Genomic DNA, 14,402 nt, shown 5'->3' on the forward strand with positions numbered 1-14,402 from the left:
ACAATACTTCCCCAATACACATAAGAAGTTAAGCACAAATGCATGGGTTACACATACACATAAGAAGTTAAGCAAAGATGCGTTACACATACACATAAGAAGTAAAGCACAGTTGCATGGGTTATGAAATGTTTTGTCATAAGCATGTTTGTATAATATAAAGTGAAATGAGTGCAGTCATAGAAAGGCTCTAAGAACATGCTACACACAAACATTACATGATGCCGACAATGAACACTGATGAATGGAAATTACAACAGAAACTAGTTGAAATAGTATTTATTTAACATTTTATTTAACATTTTATTCCACATATATTATCAATATATGTGACTGATATAAAATATAATTCAAATGATTATGACTAGTGTTGCACCGATACCGATACCAGTATCGGGTGGGGCCCCGATACAGCACTAAAATGGTGGTATCGGCGAGTACCAACAAATAGTGCAGATACTTTTTTTTTTTTTTTTTATCAATGGTTTGGTCCCCAAACAAAACAAACACACAAAGAAACAATACAGGGAAAAAAAAAAAAAAAAAAACTGACCAAACTTTAACTGTATTGTGTTCAAAATCAGAAAAGCAACAGTGCTGCTCAGTAAGGTAAACCATCAATTATAGAGGACTAGTACTCAGTTATGTCTGAAGTGCTGAAACTGTCAAGAAATGTAACTTGACTTTCTTACTGTTACACTAGTATTATACATGGGACCAAACCATTGATAAAAAAAAAAAAATTTAAAAATTAAAAATAAAAATTCAAACAGAGTGGTATCGGTATGGTATCGGTATCGGCCGATACTGCACAGCCAGGTATCGGTATCGGTATCGGATCCAAAAAATGGCATCGGTGCAACACTAATTATGACCATACAATTTCATATGTGTCTAGGGTATGGAGACATGGAGCCAACAGTTAAAGAAATAATCTGCTTTGGCTTTTAGTATTGGCAGCTCTGTTGTGGGTGTTACATATAGAACATTTACATTCCCCTGTGCTGTTGTTACAATTGAATTACAATTTCAAGAAACATTCTAAGCCTTATATAATATAATATAATTTAACCCAACCATTTTCAGCCAACATATTTGTTCTCCTTAAATCAAGGAAAACTGGTAATACACACACACCAGTAGGTGACAAAGCCATTGCAATGTCCTGCAGAATGTCTAAGAGGTTTGCCTCTTACCCCGACAGAGAAGGACAGACCCCTGTCTGGTCTCTCTTGCCCCAACAGAGCAGGTAATACCCCTGTCTGGTCTCTCAACCAGCTGCCTTTGTTCCTCTGGTGCCAAACGATTTCATAACTCACAACAATTATTGTGGAGGCTTTTAGATTTACGCTGAAACAAATGAGGTGATAACAGCGCTGTCTCATTATTTCTGATGGGAACTGACACGGAGAGGGGGGCTCCAGGCGTTTGAAGTGGCCTGCACCCGCCCGCGCCCCTGCTGGTATCTGAAACCAGCCGCTTGCAGACTGCTCACCATGGGGCATCTGGGGCTGGCGGCAGCAAGTTCAGCGGAGGCTTCTGGAAGCTTCTGGAGGCCATTCCCACAGATTAAGAAGGAGTTATGATCCAGTAAAACAAAAACAAAGAGTTGTTCTCGTCTAGAGTGGAGTTAGAAATACATATTTTGTTAAATAGGTGCGGGTGAAAATACATGCAAAAGTATTGCCATTTTATTGTCTAACTTTTAGCCTACATTTTTCGTAATGGATGCACAAATTCGAGCTTTTTGGAGGCCATGCTTTAAGGGGTAACTTGTGTAAAAGTGAATACTTGTTGTGTAAAACACTAGGTTATACTGCCCCCCAGAGACTCCCAGTGTAGTGAGATGTAGGTTGTAGCCTGCCATTGCATCTACACAGAGAGATTTGCTCTGTTTCTTTATAAAGATTATTATCTTCCCCTTTATATTTCATGTTTTTCGAGAGATTTGTTGAAAATATTCTTGAATTTATCTGATGGGCCAGTTTATTTATCAGAAGTGCATGTACAAAATGACTGAATTGCAGAATGTGGAGGGATCTCCTCCTGAAAACAACAGCTCTCACGGGGGAGACACACTTATTGGTTTCCCCTCGACCACTCTAGTGAGAGAGCCTTGTGTGAATACAATGCTACTTTGTCCTGTGCAAGCAATGTGTCAAAACACAGAGACAGTAGAGTATAGAGAGAGACAGAGAGACACACACAGACTGTGTATATCAAAGCAGCCATCAGGAGGATGTAGCCTGAGGTTACAGCATCTCCACAGAGGAGCCATTGGTCTGTCAGAACAAACAACACAAAGTGAATTCAGAGCTCTGATAGCCCTTTGTGAAAGAGGAGCGGAGAACACTACGGTGCACTGCTGTTGTGTAAACAACCATCGCATAAGGAACCATACACACAGAATTCAGTTCAGGTTCAGGGTTTCGCATTTGTTGGAGAACTACACCAAGTTAGGAGGTCTCTATAATAGACTGACAGTGTGTAGTTTGAGTGTGGGTACAGGTACACAGCTGGTTCTTGTGGGTGATCCGGTTTTAAAGTGGTGTGGAGACTGGCCAAAGAAGAGCGTCACGCTAGCAGTGAATTATGTGGCTAGATAGTGCAAAGCACGGGGGGAGGCTGAGAGCACAGTTCATCATGAGCCATGACACCAGTGGTACTGCAGAGTCTGGTTCTTAAGAGATACCATCGTTCAGGAAACACATCATAAATTGAAGAAGAGTTTGGACCTGAATATATGAAGCTCTTTTAAGACCATTCAGCGTGGCACTGCTGCATGAGTAACTCTGAAATACAGTTGTAGATTTGGCTTGCAGGCACTTATGTTCTTGTATTTCAAATGCAATTCCTACATGGAGACATTTTGTTTTTACCACCTCACGGTCAATAGTGCATGAACTCATATTTTTTTTTTAATGAACCTGTTGGTGATGCAAAGGGATATGGGGGTGGGATAGGTTAATGTGACGTACTGAGAACATATTTTGTGGTGAGGTTGGAGTGGCAGGCCACTATAGACCATAAAGAGAGGTTTCTGTCTCAGAGCCCTGCTATTACAGTGGAACCAGAATTATTTCATATTGACAGGTCAAGACAATACAAAGGGCCCAAAGCCATTCGCTTGACACTGATGCCTTCCCACACATTCAAACCTCTTCACTGCCCCCTACATGTGTGAGTTCAAATCACTGTTAGAAACACTCAGATGACACCTTGCACCTGCAGCATTGTCACCCTCACTAAACCTCTCATTTTACTATCACAATACTCTCTCTCTTTCTCTCTCTCTCTCTCTCTCTCACCCTCTCTGCCTCTATTTCCCTCACTGTCCCACTTCTGTGTCCCTTTCCTTCCTTCCCTCTCTCATGCTCATCTTTTGCATAACCATGGCCCTCGATTCCCTCTCCCACCCCACCCCATCCCACCCCACACCCCTCACCCACGCAGAGACAGACTGCTTTGAGGCTGACCCCAAGCATCACAGGGGTCACGTCAACAGCCCCCCGCACACACATTGGGATGGGTTTGGATGCAGGCAGAGGAGAGGAGCCAGTGCTGTCTGCTCCTAATGGCTCACGTCTGACCGCCGCCCTGTCACATGGCATCTGCAGACGCTGCCGTGCCGCACGCCTCTCCAGGAGTCGCAGCTGACAGGCGGGAGAGGTGCACTCAGGGTTTAAGTGTGCCCAAGAGCACGCTGTCTAGCAGGAAGCCCAAAGAGGGAGCAGGAGAGATAGATAGATATATAGATAGATAGATAGATAGATAGATAGATAGATAGATAGAGAGAGAGAGGGAGAGAGAGAGAGAGAGAGAGAGAGAGAGAGAGAGAGAGAGAGAGAGAGAGAGAGAGAGAGAGAGAGAGAGAGACAGACAGACAGACAGACAGACATACAGTAGAAAGTGAAACGGGTGTCTAAATAGACACAATGCCATGCTTTATATAAAATGATACAGCAAAATACATGAAGAGATCCAGAAATATCTATTTACTCTTTGAAGCCACAATGGCATGATTGGTAAGGTAGCTGAATTGAGATTGTTGGCGATTCACAATTATAACTGATATAAAACTGCAAATGTCACTGCAAAGTACAATTTAAGATTTCTATGATAATCTGTCAGCAAATAAAAGTGTGTACACATGAAAGGCCAAATATCAAATAGATGAAAAAAAAAGATGAAATCTTGATAAGTCTAGAGGTATGATGCATTGTTGCCCCAAAACATTGTCAAAATAAGATCCAGACCCCCACATGCACAAAACAATTCAAGAAAATTGCTGCAATTTCTTGAGACAGAGACAGTTATTTCAGTTACAAAAAAAGTAATTGAAACAAACCAGATCCTTTTATTACGGTTTGCCGAGACAATGTTGTCCTGTCGAGAATCCTGTCGTTCCCTTTGAAAGGGAATTAGTGTCCAGCCACATCTGAGGACTAATCCTATTACACTGGAGACTGGGGGTCTTGCTCTCCGCAGGCAGGGGTCAAACCCCTAATGCCTCCTTCCTTACCGGGACAATGAGGCAGGGAATAACCTAACCAGGCAGGCAGTGTGACATGTCATGCTGTCCTGGTCATTATTGTGGCGACCCCCCCCCCCCTCCCCCCCATCCCTTAGAGTACAGTGAGAGAGCATTCATGGTGTATGCTTCTGACGAAAAGAGCATATCATTGTGTTGGATGGGGTTGGACAGGGTCTAAGATTGCTAATGTAATATCATCTCAGACACTTGTGACTAATGGCAGTTCAAGAGGTGGATGATGATAGTACTGCTATTGTGTGGAGGTCCTAAAAATTATGCATCATTTTCAATTTTCATAAGCGTATTTACATGGCTGGAATACCAAACCTACAGACCACATATGGAATGACAGATTTAAACAATGTGTTCATTTTGCAAAAAAGATTCAACGGTACATTTAGTCTGGGTCTCTCTTTGCTGCTTTGAACTAAAAACCTGATGGTCTTCAATACCTGTAGGAAAATAGCAGACAGTCAACACGACAACAACACCAACATGTCTCCCTAGCAGTGTTGGGCAAGTTACTGAAAATTAGTACTTAGTTACAGTTACTAGTTACTTCTTTTAAAGGTAATTGAATTACTTCCCAGTTACTGTATATCAAAAGTAATTAGTTACTAGGGAAAGTAACTTTTAAGTTACTTTTATATCTGCGTTTAATATAATGAATATGAACAGTACTGAACAGTCAAACACAATAAACATATATATTTTTTACCTAATTATTTTAAACAACAGGGCAACATGCCTTCAAATCAAGCAGTAGTACAAATGTCCCTTTTAACACTTAACTTAACACAAAATAACTGTCTCAGTCATTTAACAGTGTTTTTTTTTTTTTTTTTTTTACTTCATTAGGCCCAATGTAGTTAAAGTGATTGGCTTACAGTATTAACACCATACAAAGAGTAGGGGGATACAAAATAATCAATTAGTGGTTCAGTTCACAAAATACCCTGAAACACCCACACAGTATTCACAATATGCTAAATATATAATTAGAATAATATCTTTCTAATACATCCTAATCGCTGGCAATCCCCACCCTGATCAAGGTAGGAACTGTTTATAAGTTCCCACCGGTCCCGGTGGCGCTTCTTTCGCCGTTGCCCCGACAGCCAAGATGACTGAGGACACGAACCAGTTGGTAATAGCTTCCACGCGTTTTATGGTTAAACAATAAATGTTGGAAACCATGATCGGTGTCCTAGCCTTCTTTCCATATGTATGCGCGATTGTATAAGTGCAATGAATGTGTGTTAGCGCCCGTGGAGAATGGGAGAAATAATCGCGGTTGTATATCCGTGTGTGTGTGTGTGTGAGTGCGTGCGTGATTGTATGCAAGTGCAGTGTGTGTGTGTGTGTGTGTGTGTGTGTGTGTGTGTTAGCAGTCCTGGAAAATGGGAGAAACAGTTGCGTATGTACAGCCTTGTGCGTGTCTTTGTGTGTGTATGTGTGTGCGTGCGTGATTGTATGCAGGTGCAATGTGTGTGTGTTTGTGTGTGTAAGCGGTCGTGGATCTGGGTAGCAGAGTGTCTTTCATGTGCGGTCGCATTGGTCCTGCGACGTCAGATCAGAAGAAGCTAAAGTAGGTCTATCTTCCACAAAAGATAGTAACGCGGGTAACGAACTCATTTAGATTTCAGTAACTGTAACTGCGTTACTCGATTTAAACAAATACTTAGTTACATGCTCGTTATCGCTAAAAGTAGTGGAATTACAGTAACGCGTTACTTAGTAACGCGTTAGTCCCAACACTGCTCCCTAGTCTGCCATTGTCTCTTTATGAGAAGGCGAAGACAGCAGCCATGGCTTACAGGGAGATGTATTTCAAACAAAGCCCTGCTTGGTGCCTTAATCTTAGATGTGTTATCTAAACATTTAAGATTTCCAGCCTGCTCTGGTGTTAGTGTGCTCCTACCGGTGGCACTGGTCTCCAAACCAGTGGTCTCTTACCTCCACCTCAGTGGGCATTAGGATTGTACTGTTCTCAGACAACAGGGACTGGTTATCTTTGTTGTGACTTGTTTCTGTATCCCACTCGTCCTGCTTCTTCATGTCGTTCTACTGCATGAGAGCAGAGAGCAGCTACCCTGGTCTCCAGGATGAGGGGCTGACTCCACCATCAAACAGCCAGGTAACCAAGAGTGGTGTGGCCCTTGATCTTCTTGCATTGTGGAGCCTCCTTTGCAGATATCCTATGCCACACTTCACACCAATGACCCCACACAATTACTCTGGATGGAGTGAGGGATGGCACAATAATACACACAAACTAACTACACTGAGACTGCACTGACATCGAAAGGTCTAAGATATCTGTGTGTTGTTGTAAGGAGATCAGGTTTACATCAGTAAAGGTAAAACAAATTACTCAGGTTAAGTGTATTTTATCATGCAGCCCCTTAGCAGTCCATCGATTAGGTCTGTAGTGATTGACAAACTAAACCTCTAACTCCGGTGATTAGAAAGCTCATTTGCACTGATCAATCCTGAGGCAAGTGCTTTGTTAAATAATTGATGATGAGCAATTTACACACACTCTGTTCAGTGGTTTAGCGGCGCCTGGGTCTGTCTTGATGAATGCAGGCGCCGAGCGATATCGACAGCGGGGCGAGAGACGCAGTCTGATTGAGTTCACCGGTCCCCATAGACATCCACAGAGCTGCTTACTATATTAACGCTCAATGAGGCTGCTTGTTTCAGCTGTTACAAAGCCTTGAGGGGTACAGAATGGCTTCAGACTATGGGGCTCCAGCATGTGATTATTTACAGCCCCCTAAAAAGCCTTACAATAACAATTGGTTTGTTTTGTAAATAAGTGACTCGAAAATTGATAGTGCACTTTTGTAACTGTGTAAGTATTGTAACATATTATACCTTATATCTACTGAATATTTATGTCTCCAACCACTAAACATCATGGTAATGTACAACAACATTTAACCCTCATGATAATGAATCATGCTTTTAAGCTTCTTTTTATGTCAGTGAGAATATAATTACTAATTTGTTGATAGCTTGCATAAGTTGAAAGTTTCTCATGGCCTTCCATAGACTTTAATTTCAGGAAGATAAACTAACTGACACACAGGCTATTGTGGTCCAACAAACAGAGGAAAGTTATGCTCTCTCTCTCATTCTCTCTCTCTAGCTCTCCCTCTCGCTCTCTCTCTCTCTCCCTCTGGCTCCCTCGTACCTCCACTCGGCTGGTCATTGGGTCGTTGAGGCGGGTGGCTGACGCAACGCTACAGGCTCAGGGGCATTGTTATAAATGACAGCGAATGGCTGCTCAGCAGACGAGCAGTCTGAGCAGCCCTAACCTCGTTTTCTCCGGAGCCCTCTCGGCACGGGCCCTTTGATGTACACCACCATTAAGGCTAATGGCCCTTGTCTCACAGAGGCCACTGGAGGTTCGTTACGGGAGGTGATCAGCTGGCAGGGGAAGGCACGGATGCTTTCAGTACATATATGACAACGACAGGGATACTTAGAGAGGGCTGCAACCACGTGGGATGTAAATGATACTGGCAGACAACAGTCTAGGATACAGTATTAATATTTGACATGACTAAAAGAAAGACATGTTTGGCCAGACCACTCCCCCCCCCCCTGCTAAATTAACTTCAGTGGACATTGCTGTTTTAGGATCCTACTATGTGGGTATGGTGCTTTGTGATATTTTGGCACAATATGCGCTTTCACACAGAGTGGGTTACATAATGCATGAGCATTTCTAATCTCCTGGAAATCGGAATCAAAGACTTAAAAACAAAGATGTCAAGTGGAATAAAGTCAATTGGCAGACTCAATTGGCAGACCTTAACAAGGAGCCAGTAAAAGCTAGTTTTGGGGGTGAAAGGGCAGGCCTGAAATCTCCTCCTCCAATTAGTGTCTAGAGTCCATCTAGAGTATTTGTGTGTATTAAGGGAAGACTGTTAGCTAGCGTCAGAAGGACGCGTCGTGTATGGATTACCTGGCAGACACATTGACCTGCTGGGGTAAAAGCTTTGTCACAAGTGATAAGGCTACAAATCCCTTTACAAGAAGCTGCAATGTTCTCGTAATAAGCAATGTCCTATAAATCACAGACAAATCTGGTGTGTGGTAACATGTCGCACACACACACTGGTCTTGTCGGGCTAACAAAGTCTGGTATTCTGTCAACTCACATACGTATATAGCCTTTTGATCTTTCTTTTACTTATGATCATTGCACTTGTTTTTTTGGGGAGTTTGGGAAATTAGTTCCATTGTAAACACATTTCAATGACTCTTTTATCCATCACTGGTAATTGAATTAAGGTTTGTATTGTTCAATGTCAGTACATTCATATTGTGAACAGAAGCACTATCTTAGTGGCTTGTGAAGAGTGAATGTGAATGAATTTGTTTGTCGACCACAGCAAGACAAGCCAGCATCTCAACCAAAGAGGCTCATTAAAAACCACATCTGAAGACCATGCATCTTATATTCACTCTTTTTCTCCATCTTGACAAGCAGCCATTGTTAATGCTTTCCTTAAGTTGCTTCTTCATTTATAATAACCACTAACAGGTAATTGCAGCAGTCAAGGACCATGGGATGTCCAACAACCGCTGCCACTGACCTTCAGTTTTCCTTCTTTATTATTTAATCCAATTAATATCATGGATGTCAGTCCAGGACAGCTCAGCAATGGCCTGTGCTGATGCAGTGTCCATTGGTACTATTCCACAACGCTGAGGTGTACAAGAACCCCGCAATCCCATCCTGTGCACTGGGCAATGTCTCCTCACTGATCGCATTACATTAATGCAACAACTATGATGAATGTGATTGCCCTTTGACAGGACATCAAAGCAGCCCATCCTCAGCAGAGAGATCATTTGATTATCAAGAGGGTGGCGGCAGCAGGAATTACACAGGCAGAATGATGAGTTTTTGGGGGTGCTGGAAGGTTCACTGGCCTGTGCTGTGCATCTGAATGGGCTCACTAATGGAAGCATTGTTTGTCAGTATGTGAAGCAGTTTTATTTTATCAGTAATATACAGTATACTATATGCACTTGTGGGTAAACAGCAAATGTTTTGAGCCCTGAGCCGACATAAGCTTTTGTGTATCAGCTCACACAAATAACAAATGCACGAAACTGTTGTGTAGCTAATTGTTACCAAGGGTACGACGAGATAAACTACCATGGTATTTCTGCTGCATTGATAGCTATGACTATAAAGAGGGCCAAAATAGGACGTAATGGCCTCCACACACCCGTGGGTTACTAGGCAACCAAACAATTTGTCCTCATGTAGATAAACACATACTTTTCTCCCATCCCCTGCTAACATGGGGCTCACACTAACCAGTACAATGTACATTGACCATGTCCATTACGCTGCAGTTACAGTTTTGTTTTCAGGTTGGGACTTAGAGGAGGACACTGTTGACATCAGTCGGCTGGAGTTTTGTTTTTAATTCAATATACGAACTGTTATTGCTCACATCCTGGAGATCAGCTGAAATCTATTTGGCATGTCAGGATCGCATCCCTGGTAAACACCAAGCTGCGACCTCGGAATTTCCTAGTAGGTTAGGTAATGTATGTGTTTTAGGAGGTGTGATACAATAAGACAAGATAATGTGTTTTTTGGGCTATGGGTGTTATTTTCTGAACACTGGCCTGGTGCGGTGTCGTTTATATTGTTGCAAGAGCACAGAGATGGGTTTTCTCCTTCCTTTGCTCTGCAGTACAAACCAGACGGTGTTTTGGTGGAGACTGGAAAAAAAATTGACTCCATGTTGTGTGTGGTCACTTGGTCTTACTCATACCGTTACCAATAAAAGGGTTGATTTGTGAGTGTGTCTGTGTGGTGGTGGTTGTGGGGGGGTCCTCATATGTGTGTGCCTGGAAGCACATATTGTTACTAGTTGAAAAAGAATACCCAAACAACAACCAAATGAGTATAGTATAGTAATAAATACATATGCATCCATTTTAGGGAGCTAAATTCTAAATCATGTAGTTCTGTCATGCATATATCACTGTATTATGACCTATGATCTATATTCAATTCAATTAAATTCCATTTTACTTAAAGCACCAATAACACATTGTCTCAAGGAGCTCTCCAGAGCCCAGAGCCTCAATCCCCTAGACTAGAGCAAGCACCCACTAAGATGACGGTGGCAAGGAAAAACCTGCAATATGCAAGATGTACATACATGATACATGCGCGTTACACACACACACACACACACACACACACACACAAGATACATACATATTGGCCATACAAAGAAAAGGGGTTGGAGGGATTGCGGGGGATTGGGAAGTACGAAGTTGAGTTTATTGTGACGGGTGCTGGATCTTGATATATTATTCCTAGCTATATGATGCACTAAAGAGTAATGTTTTCAGTTTGGACAGTGTCCGCTCCTCGGATGGAAATTATTTCACGGGTAGGAATTACAAGAAGACCTGCACTCTGGGAACGATGGATCTTGGTGGGCGGTTTTCCCTACAAGTCTTGAGGTTGCTCTTTGAAAGCCGAGAGGGCGTTCTCTCATCAAATCCATTGAAACTGTTTACAAGATGTGTTGCTAATTATGTATAGGTCTAATGAGATAATAGTCTTACACAACAACAGACAGTAAAAGATCTGAGAGATACATACACAAAAGCTTTACTGTAATGTGAACTGTGTGGGCCTAGGCTGTCTGTGCATACTGCTCTGGTTTTATTCATCATTTCAAGTCTTCATTCAGCTCCAAGAGGGCTGCAGTCCACCATCAGAGTGGATTTGTACTTTCCTGTATTTCCAGCAGGAATAGCAGTAATCTCACTGATAAACAGATAGCAGTAATCTCACTGATGAATGGAACAATAACACAGACAGTTACTACATTTTTTTATCAAGCCTTATCAGTTGTCCAGTTTATATACTTGGCTAAGGACAACCTGTAAAGCTTAAACACAAAAAAACTAAGGGGTGGCAAGTACTGTATGATAGCAAAATCCCTCTTGATCCCTGTCTGTGTTTGTGTACAGCCTGGCACAGGAAATGGGGAAACAGTTCAAGTAATCTCCTGCCTGCTCCATGCATTTAGGTGCTAAGGAACACAGCGGCCTCCCAGACACCACTCCAGATGCCGTCGGGGCCGTGTTGCTCCCACTGACGCCTCCTCAGCGCAACACATTTTCAATGACGGCAGCCGGCCATGCCTTTATCTCCCATCAGACCACAAACCTCTCAGCAGGCCAGTCGTTCTGTGCTGCTGGAGATGTGAATGCAGACACACAAACATGAGAAAGACACTCTTAGGAGAATGGGGGGGTGGGGGAGGGATGGAGTGTTGTCGATGTAACACCATTATGGAGGGTGTTGGCTTAGTGGTTGTCAAGAACACTTCACGTTCACTCATGCCCAGAGATTATGCAGCCCTCAACATGCCCATACTGTTAAAAGCACAAAAAGGCTTTGGAGGGAAAAGCTGCTGCTGCTGCGGCTGCATGTGACTATGCAGCCTGGAACAGTGGTGGTGAGTCACACTGAGGCTTTTGTGGGGCTTAACACACAGTGCCTGCCTGTACAACCAGTTCTAAAGCACAAACCATGTTGAATTCACAACAGAAAACAGTACTTGAGAGATAGCTGACATTTTGATGGAGGCCTTAAGAGATTTAGTTGCAAACCAAACGCATGTGTTGTGGAATAACAGGCACAAATTAAGTTTGGCATTACTGCCATCTAGTGATTAGGAATCAACACTGCGTCACCCTGTTGTCTTTAATACAAACCAAACGTTTTTTTTGGAATGCCTCAATTTGTTTTCCTCCCAATGTAGGTTTTGATCACTTCCCAGCGTGTACTACGTACAGCCGCGGAAAAAATTAAGAGACCACTTCAAAATTATCAGTTTCTCTGGTTTTACTATTTATTGGTATGTGTTAAAGTAAAATGTACATTTTTGTTTTATTCTATAACCTACTGGCAACATTCCTACCAAATTTCAAATAAAAATATTGTCATTTAGATCATTTATTTGCAGAAAAATGACAATTGGTCAAAATAGCAAAAATGATGCAGTGTCTTCAGATCTCAAATAATGCAAAGAAAACAAGCTCATATTTATTTTTAAACTACACAATACTAATGCTTACACTTAGGAAGAGTTCAGAAATCAATATTTGGTGGAATAACCTTGATTTAAAATCACAACTTTCATGTGTCTTGGCATGCTCTCCACCAGTCTTTCACATTGCCGTTGGGTGACTTTATGCTACTCCTGGCGCAAGAATTCAAGCAGCTCGGCTTCTTTTCATGGCTTGTGACCATCCATCTTCCTCTTGATCACATTTCAGAGGTTTTTTATGGGATTCAGGTCTCGAAATTGGGCTGGCCATGACAGGGTCCTGATCTGGTGGTACTCCATCCACACCTTTACTGGCCTGGCTGTGTGGCATGGAGCATTGCCCTGCTGGAAAAAACACTTCTCAGAGTTGGGGAACATTGTCAGAGCAAAAGGAAGCAAGTTTTTCTTCCGGGACAACGTTGTACTTTGCCTGGCTGAGGTTTGTAAAAGACCATAAGGATTGAAAAAGCGGACTGGAGGTTCTTCTAAGTTCGTTTTCTCTGATGAGTCCGATTTCACAGTAGGTGCAAGACTCTCTGGCTTGTAGGCCTCTCCAGGTCTCCGTCTAACCATCAGACGACCATGTGTTGGGCAAAGCTGAAAATTGGACTCATCAGAGAAGACGAACTAGAAGACCCTCCAGTCCGCTTTTTTCAATCCTTATGGTCTTTTACAAACCTCAGCCAGGCAAAGGACAACGTTGTCCCGGAAGAAAAACTTGCTTCCTTTAGCTCTGACAATGTTCCCCAACTCTGAGAAATGTTTTTTCCAGCAGGGCAATGCTCCATGCCACACAGCCAGGCCAGTAAAGGTGTGGATGGAGTACCACCAGATCAGGACCCTGTCATGGCCAGCCCAATGTCGAGACCTGAATCCTATAAAAAACCTCTGAAATGTGATCAAGAGGAAGATGGATGGTCACAAGCCATGAAAAGAAGCCGAGCTGCTTGAATTCTTGCACCAGGAGTAGCATAAAGTCACCCAACGGCAATGTGAAAGACTGGTGGAGAGCATGCCAAGACACATGAAAGTTGTGATTTTAAATCAAGGTTATTCCACCAAATATTGATTTCTGAACTCTTCCTAAGTGTAAGCATTAGTATTGTGTAGTTTAAAAATGAATATGAAGTTGTTTTCTTGGCATTATTCGAGATCTGAAGACACTGCATCTTTTTTGCTATTTTGACCAATTGTCATTTTTCTGCAAATAAATGATCTAAATGACAATATTTTTATTTGAAATTTGGTAGGAATGTTGCCAGTAGGTTATAGAATAAAACAAAAATGTACATTTTACTTTAACACATACCAATAAATAGTAAAACCAGAGAAACTGATAATTTTGAAGTGGTCTCTTAATTTTTTCCGCGGCTGTATATATTCCAGTTTCTTTGTGGTTACATGTTGTTCTTATACAATCCAGACAAGCCAATCTTATTGAAAACATCTTTATTCTATACACTGATGTTCAGTCACATTCAAAGTGAAGCTGTTCAACATCAAGACTGTGCACACATGTAAATGACCACAGGAAACATGTAGCCAGACTGACATCATATCACAATTGGGCCTATTGTTCAGGCCACCACTTTGACATCAAAATACAGGTCCAGAGAAGAAAAGAAAAAAATACCCTCAACATATGTGCGACATGCAGAATCCTGATATAACGATGAAGTAATTCTGCTTACTGTACATGTGACAGTTGGGAGATGTGACATTATCTATACAAGGAAGGTTGTTTACCAGGAAAT

Source organism: Sprattus sprattus (genome assembly GCF_963457725.1).
Source record: "Sprattus sprattus genome assembly, chromosome: 1".
Taxonomy (NCBI): Eukaryota; Metazoa; Chordata; class Actinopteri; order Clupeiformes; family Clupeidae; genus Sprattus; species Sprattus sprattus.